Here is a 12,781-nt window from a genome sequence, read left to right on the forward strand (position 1 = left end):
CGGCTCCCGCAGGTCTGCGCGGGAGCTTGCTGAGGACGAGGCAGGTGATGTCTAGCTCGTCTCCTGCAGGACAGCTTGCAACTCCTAATGGGTGTGTAAGTACATATACAATCTACAGAGTATCCTTTACAGTTACTTCGTCTGAGGCGAGGTGCACTTATTTACTTTGATGGGACAGATGAGAGGAGGGACAACACTTTTATGCTCCCCCCGCACGCCCCCCCCCCCCCGCCCCGGACATCCCTGGGTTATTAAGAAGATTAATGCTTGCGCAGGTGGAAGGCGCTATCCAGCTGCCCTGCCTCCTGGACGAGTCTTTCTCTCTCTCCCTACCAAACGCTCACACCTTCCCCACCAGTCTCTGAAGACTTAGCCGGTTCTCCCTAGATTAAGGTTTCGGAGTCCCAAGGCCCCACAGGGTCTGTTTTTCTTTTCCTATTGTTTGCTTAGCCTAACAGCTTTTAAGGAGCCACCTAGAGGTCAAGAAATAAAAACTACCGAAAGTAGATACTGTGTAAACAGCGCAAGCCTGTTGACCTTCCTCAGACTGGAGCATTGTTTAAGATAATGCTGTCTCCTAGGGGCTCCTGGGTGGCTCGGTGGGTTAAGCCTCTGCCTTGGGCTCAGGTCATGATCTCGGGTCCTGGGATCGAGTCCCGCATGGGGCTCCCTGCTCAGCGGGGAGTCTGCTTCCCTTCCTCTCTCTCTCTCTCCCTCTCTCTCTCCCTCTCTGCCTGCCTCTCTGCCTACTTGTGATCTCTGTCAAATAAATAAAGTCTTAAAAAAAAAAAAAAAAAAAGCTATCTCCTACTCAGCAAGGCTGTAGCAAGGCTGTAGCTTGGAATTTTCTATGCTCCCGACCAAATAAAACTATCAGAGAGGGGAGGAGAAATCTACATTCTAAACGTAAAAGAACAGTTAAGATCTGATGATTCTCCAGGTTGTTAAAAAACATTAAAAGATTTTCTTTAAAGCAGTTCTCATAAGTCTTACTTTGTTTAGAATGCCAGGTTTGATATTCATATATTCATTACATATCAGTGTCAAAAAAAAAAAAAAATAGATTGAGGGGCGCCAGAGTGGCTCATCTTGTTAAGCAGCTGCCTTCTGCTCAGATCGTGATCAGGCGGTCCTGGGATAGAGCCCTGCATCAGGTTCTCTGCTTAGCAAGGAGTCCACTTCTCCCTCTCCCTCTCTCCCCTCCCACCCCCGCTTGTCCTCTTGCTCTTCCCCTCTCTTTTAAATAAATAAAATCTTAAAAAGAAAAAAAAAAGATTGAAAGATTATGTCAGACACAAACTTTGAAAACTGAAGTGCTAAACAAGAGCTATGCTTGCTTCACAGAGGAATGGTTCATTTTTAATTGGTAGGTATCACTAAAATATGCCTGTTTCCAGTTTAATATTATACAGGGAAAATTTGAGAGGCATATAGATTATTTAAATTGGTGTTAATAGAATCTGAGTAATAAAGTCCATTAAGCATAGTAATACCTAATTAATATTAAATATCTGCCAAATGTCAGGCACTGGGTTCAGAAGAGGTTGCACATACTGCAAGAAGTATGCACATGCACACACACACACACACACACACCCCTACAGAACTATTAATCTATGAACTACAAATCTAAGGAAAACCTCTTCTCAGTGAGCAAATTATGGTTATGATGATTAACCCTTTCTGAACAAAGCCTTATAAGAAACCCTGTAGGACTAACATTTTCCATCATGACTCTCTTAGGACCTTGACCAGACTTGCTAAACTCACATTGCCTGATGGTTGCTAAATCACACCCCTGTCTTTCTGTCCTGCATCCTGTCTCAGGATTGACTACAATCATTTGTCTAGACCTTTGGAGTTTTAACGGTGAGCTCTTCTCCAAACAAGCTGAACATTGACTGACCTTCCCCAGTTGGTCCGATTAGCTCAAATTCACTTTACTTCAAATGAGTTGATCTCATTCAAAGAAAGATCATCTTCTCAGTTGAACCAATGTGTTCATGAATTAGGGAAAAGTGACTTGCCCAAGCTAAGACTAATTCTACAGTCACTTTTGTTGTTACAGCGAAATAAATTGAGAAAGAAATATAATGCTTGGTTTGCTAAGCATTTTGGACATCTTTTCCCCATTGTTAACTGCTTTATTTTTAGAGAGTTAATGTTTTTATTCTTATCCCAACTTCACTTCATTTTTTTCAAATGTTCTATATTCTTTAAAACCAGCTTATATGATACCTTCCTTGTATGGCTTTTTCTGACCTTTCTAATCCAAATCAACCGTTCTTTGCATGATGAGTTAAATATGGCCACAAATACATTGACACTATCCTCATCATGAGGGGGTAAAAGGGTCCTGTGGTTCCTTTCTTCAAGCTGGGTGGTCTCCCTGACCTCCCTGACCTATCGAATATTGCAACAGTAACATTGTGAGAGTTTCCTGAACCAAGCCACAAGAGCATCCACTTACTTCCTCCCTGTTCTTACAAGACAGCTGCCAGGAAAGAAGTATGACTGAGTTGAGAGCAACATGCTGTGAGAAGCCCAAACCACACAGAGACAACAATGAGATGATACCTGGAGAGGCCAAAGGGCAGCAAGGTGCTAGATCTGTGTGTCTCAGAGCCTCAGGCAAGGCCAGCCCCCAGCTGAGTACCACACAGTGATCCCAGTTGATACTTCTTGATACTTTTTGAAGGAGAAATGCCCAGCTGAGCCCTGCCTAAACTCCTGGCCCACACAATTGGGAGATAACACTGTTGTTTTAAACCACTAAATTTTAGGGTAACTTGTGTCACCACACTAAATGATCCAAACACTGTCCTCTGAACGCATACTGTCCCTACAGTTAATCTGACAACTAATAATTTATAGTCTTGTGACTTGATCTTCATTATTGGCTTCAAGTTACATTTAAATATTTTATTAGTATTCAGCTCATTATATAATTATATCTTCTTTCCCAATTCCATTACAACTCTTTTCAGTACTTCAAAATAGTTCCACAAGTCTTTGTATTACCTGCACTATCTTAAAATAAATAGTACTCCTTGTGTGCTCTCTTTTTTACTTATTAGAGAATCAGTTAAGAAATACATTTTTTCTTTTTTTCCCCCCTAAAACTTGTGTTTGTGGAATAATGCTAAAAAATTCTTATTTTTATTTTCTTTTAGGATATAAGCTGTTGTTGAGTGAAAAAATGTGTGACAAGGTACTAGAAAGGTGTGAAAATGAGAAGGGGAATGTGGATGTGGGTTACCTCTTATGGAAGGCAATATTTAATTTTTTTAAATTATTATTGAAGAAAACATTACATCAAACAGTAATAGGTGAAAGGACGTGTTTCACTATATCAATGCCAACAAGTCAAAATGTCTATCTTTGTCAATCTGACAGTTGACAAACAGCATGAATTTACAGTTTAACTTCTATTGGTTTTATTGTAAGTTGGGGTGAGCTTTTTTAAGATGTGAAAATATCATGTCCAAATGTTGTTGCAAACAACAAAATCCAGTCTGGCTAGTTTCAGCAGAAAAATAAGCACTTAAAGTTTATTAGGTACTACTTGGGATTGTTGAAAAAAACAGACTCGAGGATAAACTTCCAGAAGCACCAGGATTCATGCAGTAGACTCACCAAATATCGATACCATGGATGTGTCCGCCATCAAACAGGAGATGCTGGGGACTCCATACCCTACTGCTTCTACCCCTGAGGCCACTGCAGGGCAGCAAGTGGCCCATGCAATGCCCACTGCTACCTTCACCAGCCAAATGGGAGTGCTGCTGCGCTCCTCTGCTCCTCTTGGAATCAGTCTCCCTCCCCTAGGAGTGCCCAAGGCCAGAGTGCATGCTAGCTTCAAGACAGGCTGAGTGTTTGAGCTCTGACCTCAATGGGAGAAGGCAGGATTCCTAACATGAAAATCTCCCCAAATATAGAAATGTTTTCAAAATAGGACAAGATGCCCTGAATATCCACTCCAGTCCTCCATACTAGGACAGGCAACATTGCTTCATGCTTGTTCTTTGAAACAAAAGCAGACGCTCCCCAACTTAATACATGAGGTACTCACTTCGAATGCGGACACCCCATTCAACCCAGAAAGAAGCCTGTCTCATTAGAAGGGGACGCTGGATCCCTGACTTGGACAGATGTCTGGTCCAAGGTTCTGGGACGGGAACTAGTAGTATATTCATTTCACATACGTTTTTGTAAAATGTGCTAAAGTAAACACTTTAACTGGAATTATTAAATATTTATTAAATAATATTAAATAATAATATTTATTAATAATAATATCAAATATTTATTAAAATAATTATCAAATAATATTTATTAAATAATAAAAATAATATTAAATAATATGACCATGTATTTATACTCCAGCTGCTCTTGCAATTCACTTTCCATGTCAGATGGCATCCTCTGAATGTTTTGGGGATCCTGCTAAGAGGAAGTTGAGTTAAGAACACATTTCATAGGGATTATTATAATATAGTTTTGCATTTTGTAGTCCCTTTGGTATAAGCAGTAAGTTATTGCTGGTCACCCAATCAGAAGTGGCTTAAAAAGCATTACAGAACTTTTGCTGTGTAACCCAACCAGCCCTATGACTGAATCGGCTCTCTGGGCATCCCAACTTAAAGGTGAAGAATCAGAGACCAGATCCCGATACACTCTGTATGGTCACTTGGCACCAGAAGTAAGTCGATAGAGAGGGAGAAGGATCCCATTGCCAGATCAAAGGTGTAATGGACTGAATTATATCCCCCGTACCCACCCAATTCATATATTGAAGCTCTAACCCTCAGTAGCTTAGATTGTAACTGTGTTTGGAGATAAACCCGTAAAGAGGTAATTAAGATTAAATGAAGTCATATGGGTAGGCATGGGATCTGATGGACCTAATCCAGTATTGCACCCTTATAAGAAAAAGAGGGCACCTGGGTCTTTCAGTTGGTTAAGTATCCAACACTTGAACTCAGCTCAGGTTTTGATCTCAAGGTCATTAGTTTAAACCCCATGTTGGAATCCACCCTGGGCATGGACCTTATGCTAAAAAAAAAAAAAAAAAAAGGAAAGACACCATAGTCAGGACACACATACACACACAAAAAAAGGTTGTGTGAGGACATGAGGACATAAACTGATGGCAGCCATGTGCAGGCCAAGGAAAGAGGCCTCAGGAGAATCCAAACCTACTTCCATAATTTGTCACTATCTACTTAATTTTTTTTTTTTAAAGATTTTATTTATTTATTTGACAGAGAGAGATCACAGTAGGAGAGAGGAAGGGAAGAGATCACAGAGAGAGGAAGGGAAGCAGGCCCCCTCCTGAGCAGAGAGCCCGATGTGGGACTCGATCCCAGGACCCTGAGATCATGACCTGAGCCGAAGGCAGCGGCCTAACCCACTGAGCCACCCAGGCGCCCCATACTTAATTTTTGGTAATAACTTTTCCTAGTATGCTTTTTGTCTTGTGACTTTATCACCAAAAATTATTTGTTATGTAGTCTAACTAACCTGTATTTTTAAAAAATGGTCCATGTTTTTGTCATACCTAGAAAAGCTTTCATTGTTTAAAGAAAAAAATAAAGTCATCCTAAGTTTTCTTCCATTCTTTTGTGCGTTCTCTTTTTTATGTTTGCAATTCATGTTAATATAAATGCTAATCTTTAAAAATGTAAATTTACTATGTAAATTTATGGTAATAATTATGACTTATCTTCCTGTCATCTTCAGCCATCTTTTATTTTAGAATTTTATGTCATGTTTGATTTTTGGCAATAAACTAACCAGTCATTTAAATAAATTGTTCATGGGCGCCTGGGTGGCTCAGTGGGTTAAAGCCTCTGCCTTCAGCTCAGGTCATGATCCCAGGGTCCTAGGATCGAGCCCCACGTCAAGTTCTGTGCTCAGCAGGGAGCCTGCTTCCTCCTCCTCTCTCTCTCTCTGCCTGCCTCTCTGCCTACTTGATATCTCTGTCTGTCAAATAAATAAATAAAATCTTTGAAAAATTAAATAAATAAATAAATAAATACTTCATTTATTATTTGTTTAATTTTGCTGACTATTTCTCATATTTCAAGTTATGTCAGAGAAGTGACGATGTTTAGTTAAGATTATGGGGAGGAGTGGCTAACCAAACATGTGAATAAGAAGGGATATTAAATAATCTGTATATGTCCAATTATCTGAATATTTGCCTGATGAAAGTAAAGATTTCATGCTGGACTGTATCTTAAGAGCTGCAGCTCATGTTCACATTTTGGAGTTGAAGGAATTTATAGAAGGCAAAATCAAGATGTCAAAACACTGATCCCTAAAATTTTACCTCAACATTTCCAATGTTGGGGGGGCAGATGGTGAGAGAGAACATTTTTCATTATAAACGACTAAAGTTTCAATTTATATCTGAATATTTGACTTTATGTATGGAGTTTTATCTCAGAATAGAACTAGCATATTATTTCCCATAACGTTTTAATTGCTTTGTTATTTTTTAAAAAAATTAAAATTAAGTTAGATAAAACTAATTCATCTCTATGACTAGGTATTTGGCCATTTGTGGTGATCTTGTTTTTTCTTAAACTGTTGCAGAGAAGGCGTACTCTATTTTAGGATCAGCAGCATGTTAGGTGTTCTATAAATGTCTTTTTGAAGATGGGTGAAATAGATAAGCAGTAACTCTGGGTTTGGCTTCTGATACAAAGTAGCTTTATATGCATTCTAGAAGATTAATGGTTGCTCAGGAGAGTTAATAAATATAGGTTTTTGTTTGTTAAGGAACTTTTGACCAAAAGGGAAAGGCAGAAGATTTAGTTCTTCTCAGTGTAGAAAATTTAGCAAAAATGGGTGCCTGGGTGGCTCAGTGGGTTAAGCCTCTGCATTCGGCTCAGGTCATGATCTCAGGGTCTTGGGATTGAGCCCTGCATCCAGCTCTCTGCTCTGTGGGGAGCCTGCTTCCCCCTCTCTCTCTCTGTGCCTGCCTCTCTGCCTTCTTGTGATCTCTGTCTCTGTCAAATAAATAAATAAAATATTTTTTTAAAAATGAAAATTCACAAAAATGGAGATAGTATATGAAAAAGAGAAACCTCTGTGTGTGGATGAGACAGGCTTGTTGATTTATACTGGTTAAAAGAATATTTATTTGAAGGCAGTGGTTTTGAGTCACAGCACTACCATTTCATCTTTTTATGAATTTAGAAATAGTCACCACTCCAAAGTTCGGTTTCCTTTCCTATAAAACAAGGAAATAGTACATAACTGCCAATGTTGTAAAGAAAAAATGTTTTGGCACTATTGCAAACTATAAAACAAAATATGTGGATGTTTGTTGTAATGATTTTGTTGTTATTACCACTATTGTTATAGATTGCACAATAGTGGTACTTTTTTTTCTTGAGGTAATTTTGTGCAAAAGGCATCCAATTTGGAGCTGTGCCTTGTGCACTGGAGCTTGGAATAAACGCTACCAAGTCTGTAAGGAACAGATTTTATTGGCAAAACATATAATGGATGTGATCACCAGAAAGAAAGGCAGAAGTTGGCCAATACCTCCCCTTATATCCCACAATACCATGAAGAGTCACGCTAACACCAGAATATTCTACTGGACATACAATGCAAGTTTAACATTCAGAGGAAGGACCCTATCCCACTGTGCATAAAGAGGAGCCACTTTGATAGATTTTGTAGCCAAGACATTCAGAAATGGTGGAGAAATATCAGCTTCCAACACACTGTGACCTTGGTGCCCATGCAAAGCTAGATTTAGGCACAGTTACTTTTGGAGGGAGGGGAAGGAAGGGTAAAAAGCAGTGTTAGAATAAGGAGAATTGTGTGAAGTTTAATTTAGAAACAGATCCCTGAACCCCCACCTGAATTGTATGTTGTTGGGCAAAGGCCTTTTTCCCACCCTCAGAGAAAATGGAAGAGAGGAATCTAAGGGTCTTTAGTCTTGGATCTGCAGACTTGAAGGTGTGAGTACTCAGGACTGGACACCTAATTTGTGGGGTTCAGAGCAAAACTAAAATGCATACCCGTTGTTCAAAAATTACTAATGTTACGATGACTCCATAGAGAATTAAACCATGTATCCAGCCCTGATTAGGATAGGATTCAGTGTGACTGTACTAGTTTGTTCTGTCTCTGTAGAGCTGCTGCATGGGTACTTCACTGAAAATAGGAAGATCAGTGTCCTCAAACACACTGAATGCTAGATGCTAAAAACCTTTTTTTCTCTTTCCTTTTTTTTTTTTTTAATTTAACTATACCTGACACACAATGTTACATTAGTTTTAGGTGTGCAACATGTTGATTTCACAACTCTATGTATTATGTTATATTTACAACAAGAGAGCTACCATCAGTCACCATAAGATGATTATATAACACATTGACTATATTCCTTATGCTGTAACTTTCATTTCCATGACTTATTCAATCCATAACTGGAAGCCTGTATCTTTTTACTAATTGACTATTACCTTTACCATCCAGATAGGAGATTAAAAGAAGACTTTCAGGTGTATGTGACCAGCCTAAGAGTCCCCAAAGTATTTAAGATGATCTTCAAATGAATCTCAAAGTCAGAAAAGTCCCATATATTTGTTCTGAATGATTAAAATAAAACTTTTAATCCCTACAGTCTTGAACAAGAATAGATAAAAAAGATCACCAAACACTCAAGGAAAAGATTTAATATGGAAACAGAAACCAAAACAGAAGAAACTTAACTTATTAGTAAAAATTATATACAGACAAGAAATTTCAGTAGAAAATTATCATAAAAATCCTCAGATTAATAAATGATATTCCATCTATGAAAAAAAGAACAAGCTATTATGAGAAAGAACATTTTGGGGGGAAATTAGATTTTAAAACATGATGAAAGAAATGAAAAGGTTTGGGAAAATAAAGTTGAGGAAAACCTCACAGAAAATAAAGCAGAAGGACAGAGAGATGGCTGTAGGAAGAGAAAAAAGGTAATATTGTATAATTAGTCCAGGAGGCCCAATATCCAAATAATAGAAATATAGAACAAAGAAAATTGAGGAAATCAATAATGAAATAATTCAAAAATTAACTAAATCTGAAGGAAATGCAGGCTGAGTGTTTCCACCAAATTCCCAGTTGAATGAAAATAGACTCATATCAAGGACATTACTGTGAAATTTCAGAACACTGTGGATAAGGAGAAATCATACTGGTTCACTAGAAGGGGATATGGTAAAAAAAAAAAAAAAAAGAGTAGTTTTGATATTCTTTTTTTTTTTTTAAAGATTTTATTTATTTATTTGACAGAAATCACAAGTAGATGGAGAGGCAGGCAGAGAGAGAGAGGGAAGCAGGCTCCCTGCTGAGCAGAGAGCCCGATGCGGGACTCGATCCCAGGACCCTGAGATCATGACCTGAGCCGAAGGCAGTGGCTTAACCCACTGAGCCACCCAGGCACCCCAGTTTTGATATTCTTAATAGAAGAGAAACACCTCCAAAATTCTGCAGAGAAATGTTTCCAACCTAGAGTTATAGGCCCTGTTGAAATGTCAACTAAATGTGAGTACAAAATAAAAACATGGTAAAGTATGAACTATCTCAAAAAATTTATCTCCCATCCATACTTGTTTTCAGCAAGCTACTGAAGAAAGTCCTCCTCAAAATCAAGAGAGTAAGTCTAATTAAAGGGGGAAATATGGGAACAGGAAGGAAGATCCTAGGATGAGAAACAATTACAAAAAATATCTCAGATTCATCAAAACACTGAAGAGTAGTGAGGAAAGTATGATTAATACTTTATGTTAATTAGAAATCCTACAGTATTCTTTTATTAAATATAATTTTTGTTGGTTGCTCTTTCTATATGAAATCTTTTCCTTGGGTGTCGGGTGATCTTTAGCTGTTTATTCTTGTTCAAGATTGTGGGAATGAAAAGTTTATTTTAATCACTCCGAACATATAACATGGGACTTTCCTGACTTTCAACTTCATTTGAGAAGTGTTTTTTTTTTAAGATTTTATTTTTAAGCAATTTTTACACCCAACATGAGGCTCCAACCTACAACACAAGATTAAGAGTCACACACTCCACTGACTGAGCTAGCCAGGCACCCCCACTTGAAGATTATCTTAAATGTTTTTGGGGACCCTTGGGCTGGTCGTATACTCCTGAACATATAATTTTTGGTAGACACGCATAATTATACAAAGGAATTTTGTTTTATTTCTAGTTTACCAAATGTTTTTGTACTTAACAGATTCTTTTGACTCAATCGCTCCTGATCAATTACCTTTAAAAGTAAAATTTAAATAGAAATTGCATCAATTTATAGATTAATTTGGGGAGGATTGACATCTTTGTAATGCTGAGTCCTCTCTGTTTTGTTATCACCATTTTATTGAGTCTTGAGAAATTTTAAATTTTCCTTCTTGTAAGTTTTACATGATTTTAGGTAAATCTACTCACAAAGGGGTACGTGGGTGGCTCGGTCAAACGACCAACTTTTGATTTTAGCTCTGGTCATGATCCTGGGATGGAGCCCCGAGCTCCAGGTGCCATGCTCAGTGGGGATTCTGTTTGAGGATGCGCTCCCTCTCCCTCTGCCCCTCCCCCAGCTCACACTATCTCTGTCTCTCTCAAATGAATAAATAAATCATTAAAATATATTCATGAGTATATAATTCATAGCATTTTGTTTTTGTTTTTGTTAAAAGTATTTTAAAATAGGGGGTGCCTGGGCAGTTCAGTGGGTTAAGCCTCTGCCTTCAGCTCAGGTCGTGATCTTGGGGTCCTGGGATTGAACCCCACATTGGGCTCTCTCCTCTGCAGGGAGCCTGTTTCCCCCTTACCCTCTGCCTGCCTCTCTGCCTACTTATCTCTCTCTCTCTCTCCCCCTGTGTCAAGTAAATAAATAAAATCTTTAAAAAATGTATTTTAAAATAAATGCCTGTATTTTGTTATTTCTATAAATTAAAAAAAAAAAAGTGGGCTCCCCACTCTCTATCATTCCCTGTCCTTGTGTTCTCATTCTGTCCTCCAGCTTTCTCAGTAAGCAAGCACAGAACCCCAAGACCACCCTTGACACCTTCAGCCACTGCATCCCCCCTTCCATGCAGAGCATCCCCCCTTCCATGCAGTCTTACTGTCCCCAGTATGGCCTCTTGTCTCCTCCTTTATGCTGCTGCTGTTGAGCAACATGAGGCTGGTGGGGTCTGCCTCCAGCCTCACCCTGGCCCCAGAGCTGTTGCTAGGCCCCTGGCAGGCTCCCTGGCTGCTGACGCACACCCGGGGCTACATGGCCCATCCTGGCCTGCTCCCGAGTCCGCTGCTCCTGCCCACGCCATGTCAGTGTCAAGAGGGCAACCTGGGCACATGGCAGCTCCTGCATGCCTCTGCCCTGCTGCCCTTGGCTGCTGGGCTAATAGGTGTGTTGCTGACAGGTCTCGGGGTGTTCAGTGCTGCTGTTGGCTACACCTCCATGCCTGTCCAGCTGGCCATGCTGGCTGAGCAGAGTTACCCCTTCGACCTCCCCAGGGGTTCCTATCACTGTGGCTGCTGCTATGGCTGCTGCTGGCCTTGCACCACTGCTCAGCTCTGAGCCACCCTTCCTGTAGCTGTTCTGCAGCCTATGTGGGGCCTGGCTTATGCAGCTGGGACCTTGCAGTGCCTGGAGCTCTCTCAGCTGAAGCCATGAGCGCTGCAGGAGGGCCTCTTGTGCAGGGCCCTGGCAGGGCACAGGCCACTCTGATGCCTTCCCACCCCACATGGCCTGGCTGAGCTGCCCACCTGGTCCCCATCCAATTGGAGTGAGGTCTCTTGCCCCTGGACTTCCTTACATGGCCTCCCATCCCAAAGTGAAGGCTCAACCCAGCTCCTGCCAGGCCTGGGGCCTGGGTAGCAGATCTGGGAGGGCTACGGAGAGGGGAGCCCAGCCTGGGCTTAGCCCAGCTTCTCCTCAGGGACTCCACTGTGGGCAGCCCGAGAGGAAGAGATGCTGCAGGAGGGGATCCAGGCCTCACTCGTGAGGGGCCCGCACAGTGTCCTCAGAGCCCATGATGGCTGCCTAAGTCCAGTCTCTGTGGCTGCAGCAGCTGGAGCACATGGGTTCCCCACAGAGCTGGCAGTGGTAGCATCGACAGCCATGGGCCGCATGGAGGGTGCCGTGAGTCACTGCTGGCTGGGGGCGTGGGGGGCGAGGTGGGCACTGAAGTCCTGGTGACTCAGGGGAGGGGTTGTCTGCCCGCCCCCAAGGGCCCTGGTCCTCTGCAGCACAGGCAGACCCTCAGGTGACCACAGCCTTGGCCTGTGAGTGGGTAGTGTAAGGACCTATTTAGAAACTATCCCTGCTCCCCTTCCCCTAGGGGATTTACTTGGAAACAAGTCCCAGGTAACAAAAGCCCAGACATAAGGGTGGGTCAGGCCAGGTGGAGACATCCGATCAGTAGGGGGTTGCATACTGTCTCCCTAGCTACCAAGGAGTAGGGGAGCCCCCACCCTTTGGAACCCTTTTGGCGCCACTCCTAATCAAGCTGTAATAGGCTGGGTCAAATGTCTACTAGGGTAAATTGTAACTCAGTTGGTCACTTAGCATCACTACAGAGTTTCCTGTGTGTGTTACAATCTCATTGGCCACCTGGGCATGGCCAGGCCCGACTGCATGGTTTTTGCCCTTAAAAGCTAGTCTGTGAAACAGAGAAGGTTTGCCCTCTCTTGTAAGAGGTGTGGCCCCCAACGTTTGGTTAGATTCTTTTTTTTTTTTTTTAAAGATTTTATTTGTTTATT

At 41.1% G+C, this 12,781-nt stretch overlaps 1 pseudogene; it reads left to right on the plus strand.

Annotated features, from left to right (window-relative positions):
* Nucleotides 1-3,650: 3,650 nt before the first annotated feature.
* On the plus strand, nucleotides 3,651-11,747 carry LOC131831116 (rhomboid domain-containing protein 3-like; annotated as a pseudogene).
* Nucleotides 11,748-12,781: the final 1,034 nt, after the last annotated feature.

This window comes from Mustela lutreola, chromosome 5 (assembly GCF_030435805.1).
Source record: "Mustela lutreola isolate mMusLut2 chromosome 5, mMusLut2.pri, whole genome shotgun sequence".
In the NCBI taxonomy this organism is placed as follows: Eukaryota; Metazoa; Chordata; class Mammalia; order Carnivora; family Mustelidae; genus Mustela; species Mustela lutreola.